Source organism: Haliotis asinina, chromosome 2 (genome assembly GCF_037392515.1).
Source record: "Haliotis asinina isolate JCU_RB_2024 chromosome 2, JCU_Hal_asi_v2, whole genome shotgun sequence".
NCBI classification, from domain to species: Eukaryota; Metazoa; Mollusca; class Gastropoda; order Lepetellida; family Haliotidae; genus Haliotis; species Haliotis asinina.
In genome coordinates, this window is record NC_090281.1 from 9,337,933 (window position 1) to 9,347,246 (window position 9,314).

Sequence of the window (9,314 nt, forward strand, 5' to 3'; positions counted from 1 at the left end):
TCTGGGCCTTCCGCTGAGCGCGGAGTAAAAAGATACACACTCATACATTCTTGTTGGCTGTAAACGAACACCAGGGATGTGCGTAGGGGAGATGGTTTCTCCTTGATTTTGAAGGACCATGAACCACCCCGTTAACCTCGTTTGGAACATTGTGACAAATGATGTTAAATACCTGAAAATGAGAGAATTTATGTGACGTGCATTCTTTATCAACACTCGCGCCCCCATCAGGCCATCAAAATCCTGATCATTTCTTGCACTGAAATCACCTCAAACGATACACTTTACAAGAGTCCCCATAGTCACGAATGTTCTAACTTGTCTGATCGTGCAGATCCAGGTTAGATTTGATCTTCAGTGGCCCATGCTTGTAGTAAAACACTACTTGTAGAATATGTTACCTGTAGACAATCAATCTGCCCCTAACTGTCTTTGTACGGTAGAACTACTCGCCTCTGGTTCGAACATTTCGAGACGGTCCGGTTTAGAATATTGTCCTTCAGTAACCCATGCTTGTAAGACGCGATTAACGGCTGGTCAGACTCGCTAACTTGGTTGATACATCAAAGTATCCCAGTTATATAGATCGATGTTCATGCTGTTGATCACTAGATAATCTGGTCCAGACTAGATTAGTTACAGACAGCCGGAATATTAAATATTAAATAATAATTAAAACAAACAAATTATCTTCAGTGTATATGTTTAAATATCCCCTGTTTCTCATCAAACACACTCGCAATCACATCAGTCGCCAGTTTATTAAAACACAGCCAGTCAGTTTTAGCCTCGTCTCTGCCACGAGTAAAGGGAAGCAATATCGATTGCGCACTCGGAAATCTCCGCGTAAAATCACCAGGTAATCTTGTCTTGCGTCTTTCCTTGTAACATAAACAGCATCAAATTTGTCTCTGGGAGCCTCTTTTGTCGGTGTACCGTGAAAAATCCAAATATTTCCACAGGACAGACCTGGTAGTTCTGTTTTAGACTCCAGGTCATGCACTTTGTTGTCCAGAAAGTCTGCATATTTCTCGATGGAGTTAAGGAGTTGTGACCAATCCATTGTCAGTGTGGTCGCGAGATCACTGAGTTTGTGAGTGTAGTTTTACGCCTCTTTTAACAATATTACTGCGTTATCACAGCGGGGGACATCAGAAATGGGTTTCACACAAGGTCCCCTTGTTGGGAATCGAACCTGGGTTCTCGGTGTTACGAGCGAATGCTTTATGGGGAGTGATTTTGTATGGGATTTCTCCCGAGTTCTGCAACAAGTTTGAAGTTATTGAAAGACATTTAGAAGTTGGACGAAGACGAATACACGACACGTTTTTATGGATAACAGCTTCCTTTTATTCTAATTAAACATGTTTAGAATGCAAGGTGGGATAATGTACACAGATATCAATAAATTGTAGTGACAAAGCCAATAGTGGGGCTTACATATTGCTTAAAGGGGCGTAACTCTAAACTCACTCACGCGCCCATATGCGATAACGTCGAGCGTGTAACAACAAATGACAGAACGGCTACTATGTCAAGGGGTCATCTCAAAAAGATAATCATTTTATTCGCACTGAATGGAATCTGAATCATTAGCGTCGACTGACGTGATAGCAGGAGTAATGGTTGTTTGTCCTCGCATATCTTGTCACCAATATGCTAGTTCATACAATGATGCCAGGTGGCTGAACGCACATCGCCAATTGCTAAACAGACAACTACATTCGTTGGTCTTGTTGTGATGTGAGGCCTACGCCAACCCCTTGTATGAATTATATTATTTACTTAGCTATACTTTTCAAAAAGGAATAAGAAATCCCTTTTGGACCAGCAAACTATAACACAGACAAGTCCAAAATATTCAATGTTATGTATTGAGCAAACAAGTAGCAAGATACAATGATTCACAATAGAGGTCCTCAGTACAATTCAACTGAGTCAAATCTAAAGTAATGGGGTCACAAATATAGTATCAACTCACCAAAGTCTTGGTTTTCAGCGAGAAACAGTTCCACTAAATCTTTCAGCGAGCTTTCTTGAATGTAGGTCAACGTTGGCGAAGAGGCAGACAGATGTAGATAGTTGGAATAATGACACAACTCCAGTATAACTCTTATGTAAGTCCGTGTGTGTGTACCGTCAACACAACAACCAGCCTTTATATATACAGTCACTCATTCTTGAACATTCCAGCGGAGTATGGAACCTTCGCGATCTGGCTCATTTTACCAACAATCAAGACACACCAAATGGAGGAAAAGCGCTACCTTAAAGGTGTGCCGCTATAACACTATTACCGATGACACGAAATGTGACCTATAATAACTATCACTCAAAACTCTAAACATTCTGACCCGATAATAACTATCACTTAACTAATAATACAAATTACAGAAAATACGCTGTCGTAGTAGTAGTAGTAGTAGTAGTAGTAGTAGTAGTAGTAGTAGTAGTAGTAGTAGTAGGAAACAGCAGATCACTATCGTTCACTGAACATAACCGATGTAACACAGTTACAAGGTTATTTTTGATTTTCAGCAACCCATGCTTGTAAAAGGTGACCAACGGGATTTGGTGGTCAGGCTCGCTGACCTGGTCGATACAGTCAGGTCACTGAATCCCAATTCCAGTTGCAGGAATCAAATGGCATAGCAACTGTGAAAGCACTGCAAAAATGGCGTATGTCGTATGATGCATTTGACCTTAAGATATACTCTTAAAAAAGTAGGGGAACCTGAACTTTGTATATGCTTTGGATGAAAAGACCTCGAAAGTGAAAAATCAGAACAATATGAAATATTTATTTGAATGTATTTTCCGCTGTTGTGTACATTCGCTTAATAGTTACTAATGGGTAGTGTGACATTTGTATAAGGTTGAAAGTAACACACCATTAGGTGTTTGTTGTCACGACTTATTCCTTTTACCGTCAGCATTAATCGTCTGTTGAGCACGTGCAACACATCAACGGTTGTGCTGAAGACATAATTTATTCACCTGAAATCTATACGTCAACTAACGTCAAATGGAAATGTTCAGTTTGATTGTTTCACGCTTTGAAACCAGTGCGTACGACACAGACTCGAATGCCTTTTCCACACTAATGCATCCCATTTGTCTGTACAATGCGCCTAGTGATTAGGGGTGTGGGTGAGAGTTGACGGTTGGGAGTTGTGGTAAAAGTGTTCAGTGGGGACGACACAGATACGAATGTCTTTTCCACACCAACATACCCCATTTGTATGTTGTTGTTGAGGGTGAAGGTTGATGATGGGGCTGGGGTTGTTGGTGGTGGGTTCTTGTTTGGATTGTTTGTGGGAAGTTTTAAGTTTTCCACAAGATCTCACTCGTTATCACACTTGTCTGTACATTTGCTAATAATCTTCAGGGTAAACAAACATTCGTTTTGATAAATATTGATGACTAGATTTAACTAAACTGACCGGTAAAAGAAAGTATACATGGTTTTCGAAAGGTCATAACCACTGCCCCAGAGTACCTAGGCACACAAACTGAGCCTGAGCTAAAAAGCACACACATACTATAGAAACACTCGGCGTCAGACACGCGCAAGTTCACTGAAGTCCATGAAAACCAGTTTTCAAACACACAGGATAAGCAGGTACTGAGGTACACACAATAAATGTTCACTAGCATCACTTTGGTATCCTGTATACCCACCCCTTGCATCAATACAGGCACGCAGCCTCTTTCTGGACGAAGACGTCAGACGTCAGACAAAGTCACGTGGCATGTGACGCCTTTCGTCCAGGAGAGTTTGTGCAAGCTGCTGTCTATCCTGTGGTGGGTAAGGACGTTTCTGCACGCGTCTGTCTAGTGCGTCTCACATGTGTTCGATTGGGAACATGTCTGCCAACTACTCCTGCCCAACGCAATCTGTAACGTCTGTGTTCAGGGGTCTTTTGAAGGGTCTATAGGTTCGAAGACGTGTAACCACCGTGCATCGACTGACACGGTGATCCACGGAGTTCGCCGCTGATGACGTTACAGTCAGGAAACGGTTTCTCAGGTTAACGTCCACACCAGCCTTTAGCTGGCGTTGTTACTCTCTGGCCCGTCTCTCTATAACGTTGCAGCAATGTAAAGACGGTTACATTGGTATAATCGAAAGTTCTTGCAATGGATGGCCCTCGCACGTTCAACTGCTCATAGTCGTGGCATATCTGTAGTGATGCTTTTCAATTTGTCCGCTCACTAACTTTCATACCCGTAGTGCATGTGAAACTTTGACAGAGACACAAGATCATGGTTTATACAATTGACGACATCGACGATTTATTCACGACGTACACGTGAATTTCACTGCAGGTATCAAATTGTTATGTTGGGGCCACATGTTTCAGTGTATAATTAACCTACAAATTATTTCTTTACAATCTGAAAAATGGTATCTTTTGGTATGCTTACTTTTGCCAACCAGTTTAGATTTGGTCCATCATAACAAAGGGAAATGCACGTTATATTGTGTCACTAATAAAAGTGGTATCAGGCCTAACTGCACACACATCCCCCCCCCACCCCCACCCACCCACCCCCCGACAACTGCCCCCTGGCTATCTGCCCTCCATCCATTGTGCCGCCTGGACAGCTGCCCCCCGGGTTAATAGCACCCCGGACAACTGCCCCCCCCCCCCCCCCAAGCGATACGTAACGAACGTTTTTACATGATCAAACGTCACAGGCTTTGACACTATCACAATGTAGCAGTTTAAATGATGCCAGAGCTGGAGTTGTTGAAATAAGCATAATGACAAATTGATGAAATTGGCGAAACAGACGGACTCCAAGAATAAAATCAAACAACTGTTACTGAGAATAAACATAATTAAATGCAAACCATAGCAACAGGACTTATTACGTTATTTTTGAAAACTGCATAAATTCATATGTATCGTTCTAGTGAGTGACACGGAATTTAAAGTCAACGGGGCAACCAATCTTTTGAATTGGTTTGGAAGTTACCTTAGTGATAGGAAACATGTGGCAATTAATCGCTATAGGTCAGCTTATAAACCTGTTCTAGCTGGTGTTCCTCCGGGTTCAGTTTTAGAACCTCTGTTATTCCTTGAATAGATTAATTACCCGACTCATGGGATACCGAGTAATATTACACTTTTTGCTGATGATGCATCCTTATATCTGTTCATTGAAAGCCCTGAATCCACAATCGCTATACTGACTTATACCGTATGTCAGAAGCGGCAGATACATGTCAAGTGAAATTTAATCCTACCCAAACCGAAGCCATGCTATTTGTGACTAAATCAATTTTGGGCCTAAAATATCTCTGCGAATGAATGATGTTCTTATATCTGAGGTGAGTGATCATAAATAACTGTAACTAATTTTTTAGGATGGTGAAAAATGGCACAAACATATTGATTATCTTGTTCTGAAAGGGAGTCCACTAAATAATTAATTGCGTTGTCTAAAATATCGTCGAAATCAACGAACGTTTGAAAATATGTGCTATAATATAAACTATATTTGGGATAATTGTAATAATGAACAGTTAAAAATATAAAAAACAGCTGTGGAACATCGGGAGGAACCTTTACAGAAACGGGGACATTACCATAACATATGTATATTTTATAAAGTGGTCAATGGGCTAGCTCCTAAATACCTATCATTATGGGTCCCGCCAAATGTCTCCACCACAACAAGATACAACCTTCGTATCTCTAACGACTTCCATATCAATGCCGGACGTTTATCTCAGCGTTACTCAAAGAGTTGTAATCCATAAAGGTGTATGTTTTATTTGTGCTCAGGTTAGCTCTGCACTTTGTGCTCAGATCAATTAGCAAGCATTGACAACAAGTGAATGAAAACACACATGCACGAGTTGAACCGACACACTTATTTCCATACGGGGCAAACTTTGAGATACTGTTTAACTTCCATACGGGGTAAACTATGAGATGCTATTTAACTTGATATATAATGTATATGCAGGTAGTGTTATACTATACATCGGTCAGTGTATACATTGTACCCGAGTCCATTACCAGCCCTATGCAATGAGAGAAGCGTCTGCAATGAAAAGAAAGCATAAATAAATAAACGGTGTCACTAACGGTCCTAGTTAGAATGGATCTTACTTTCCTTAAAACTAAATGGAAGACTTTCTCCATAAACACTTCATGATAACATACAGTGATCAAGTGCGAGTGACTAGGTCTTTGTGTGTTGGAAAATCTACCCCGTTTAGCGAATGCTTTGGCTTGTCACCTGTGGTCATAAAGTAAATGCAAACTTTCAACAAGAAAACAGTATTAGCTGCCATATTGACAAACCTCATGGATAATAACTTCTTTTACATATAATCTATAGAGTTTGTCAATATTGTACTTCCCAACATCTGACCTGCCACTCAAAGCAGTTTGTGGGAATCATTCACAATGATGAGAAATACTGAATTCATCCAGTTAGTACTTTGGACCATTTTGTGAAACTCTTTGTGTGTCAATGTCAGACAGATACGCATTTTTTATATTCACAGCCCTCATTACAGAATAATTGTACATTTTATTTGATTTTAGTCCAGTCCAGTGAAATATTATGTCTCCCTGTTGTAGTTTGTTATTGGGAGGTACATTGTACTATATTTTTATATCCCGAATGGCTTGAAACATGTTTGTAATACCGTAAAATATATCTAGGGAAAAACAGCTTTCAGTTTGCAGCATTGTTCCAATGGTGTATCAGTGTACTCGTTGTTGATCTGTGAACTGTCTCTGCAAAACACTCTATCGAGAAGGCCTCTAATAGCACTTACGTCCAGACCTTACATGAGGTGGTGTTGTGTGATGGTGTAATGTGGGTGGTGGTGGTGTGTGTGTGATGTGGTGATAGTGGTCTGTGTGTGTGGTGTGGTGTAATGTGCGTGGTGGTGTGTATGATGTGTGCCGTATATGTATGTGTGTGATGTGGTAGTGTGTGTCGTTTAGTGGTGGTTATGTGTATGGTGTGTGTGGAGGCGTGTGTCTATATATACGTGGTGTGGTGTGTGTATGTGTATGTCTGTGTGCGTGTGTGCGTGTGTGCGTGTGTGCGTTTGTTGTGTAGTTGTTGAATTTATACCCGGACCACAGGCAGGAAGATGAAGACACGGTGCGAACACAACTTTATTTAGTGAAACTATTGTTAAATGAAATCGCCAGTGGGCATGTCGCCTGCCTGCTTATGACAGTTCAGGAATTCACTACAAATTACACTGAAAATTCATCTGAAGGAAAACTACGAAAACAAAAAACAAAAACAAATCTAATTTGAAAATAAATTTGTCAAAAAGTATTTACGGGGATAATATGTAAACAACAACTCTAACCCATTTAGAAGCGGAATGTTGTGAGACAAACGACTCTGGAGAGAGTCCCACGGCTACGTGTCCATGTTCCACTCCAAGACAAGCTAGACATACATCAAGCATTATTCCAGGTTGCACAACATATATGTGCTCTTAATGAACATTTTGAAACATCGCATTCGATTCTCTCGTGCAGTTCTGTGCCAACTTATTTGTTGTAGGCCGATAGCTCAGGTGGAAAAAAGTTACAGTCAATACAGCCATTTGGAGAAAATATTTTCTAATGACATAACAAGCTGTAAATGTTGACATTGAGGCTCCAAATAATCAAAATATTGTATTTGCATTCGCTTCTACTTCAGTAAAACATAATTTTCGCACATGAAATAGTGCTTGTTACTGCATGAATTATCATACCACCTATTGCTCTGATCATTTTTGACAGCATCAGCGAGACAATCCTGTTCGTTGATGTTATTTGGCTGATGGTCGTATCTCGCCCACCTGTCGATCCCCATCGGTTGTCCATCCAGCCACAGCCACGTTCCTTCGGTCTTTCTGTCAGAAGCACCAAGCCAGACAAAGTCCTTGGTACCTGAGACCATAAACACCGGTTATGAGAAGACAGTAATTACTTATATACGTTGTCAGATTGGTCCCATTTGTCATTCGGTATGGGGCTCGGTTTAGATTAGAGCATGCATATCATTTAATATTTTTAAATTAGTAAAAATGAATATTTGTTTTTGATATCGCCTATGAATAATCAGGATAAAAGCCAGCAAATCTACACTTTGACTTGGTGTGCTGTTCATAGTCGCACTTAGCAACATTCCAGCTGCATGGTGGCGGTATGTAAATAATCGAGTCCGGACCAGACAATCCAGTGATCAGATGCAACAGGTATCGATCAACGTATGACACGTGTCAGCCCTGTCTGCGTACCTGGCCACCCGATCCCGTAAGACGCCTCTTGCGCCAAGCATAGTTGTTGTAGACAAACTCCACTGGTAGACACATCGACAATATTATCATTGATGCACCTTGTCTGAACATAGGTGGACAAGCAGCGACTGGTCTGCACCAGCGTCTACTTGGTCCGTTTGCACCCAAATAAGTACTATTAATATGTCAACTTTTACGAGTATGAACTGGCTCTAGTGATTGGTATCGAAGTAACGGCGGATACAAACGCAGTGGAGACTAGAAAAACATCCAGTCCTAGCTGGGTTCTTCATACCAGATTCGACTTAATTATTTTTCTGACCGAGCCATCAGACAACGGAAAGCAGCTATATCATATCGTGCTAATTACAACGTTTATGATTGATTCATAGAGCAATGCTTTACGCCGCATATAACAATCGAGTGAGTTCGAGTGAGTGAGTTTAGGTTTACGCCGCACTCAGCAATATTCCAGCTATATGGCCGTGGTCTGTAGACAGACAATGCAATGATCAACATCCTGGGCATGGATCTGCGCAGTTGGGGACCGATGACATGTGTCAACCAAGTCAGTGAGCCTGACCACCCGACCCCTTCGTTGTCTGTTACAAGCATGGGCTACTGAAGGCCAAAATTCTAATCCGGGCCTTTAGAGGTCGAAACATCTCAAATCAGAGTGGAGTGGTTCGACGCTACAAAGAATGTTAGAGGTGGACTGGCTGTCTCCAGATAACATATTGTACAAGTAGTGTTTTAACAAAACCAGACTTACCTCGGTCTTGGATCGCTCTCTTTGCTTGCTCATACCTACTGGCAGTATTGACTATTGCTAAAGTTTCATATGTTCTGGAACATTCATCAATTGCCTCGGTCCACGTCAGTTTATTGGTGGAAACAATGAACTGCGATGTGTATGTCCGTCCATACAACCCGGTGTTTTCTGGAATATAACGGTTTTTTTCTGGTATAACAATACAAGCCCCTAACCGACAATGATGAAATGATGAATGCGTCACTGTGTGAGTGAGTGAGTAAG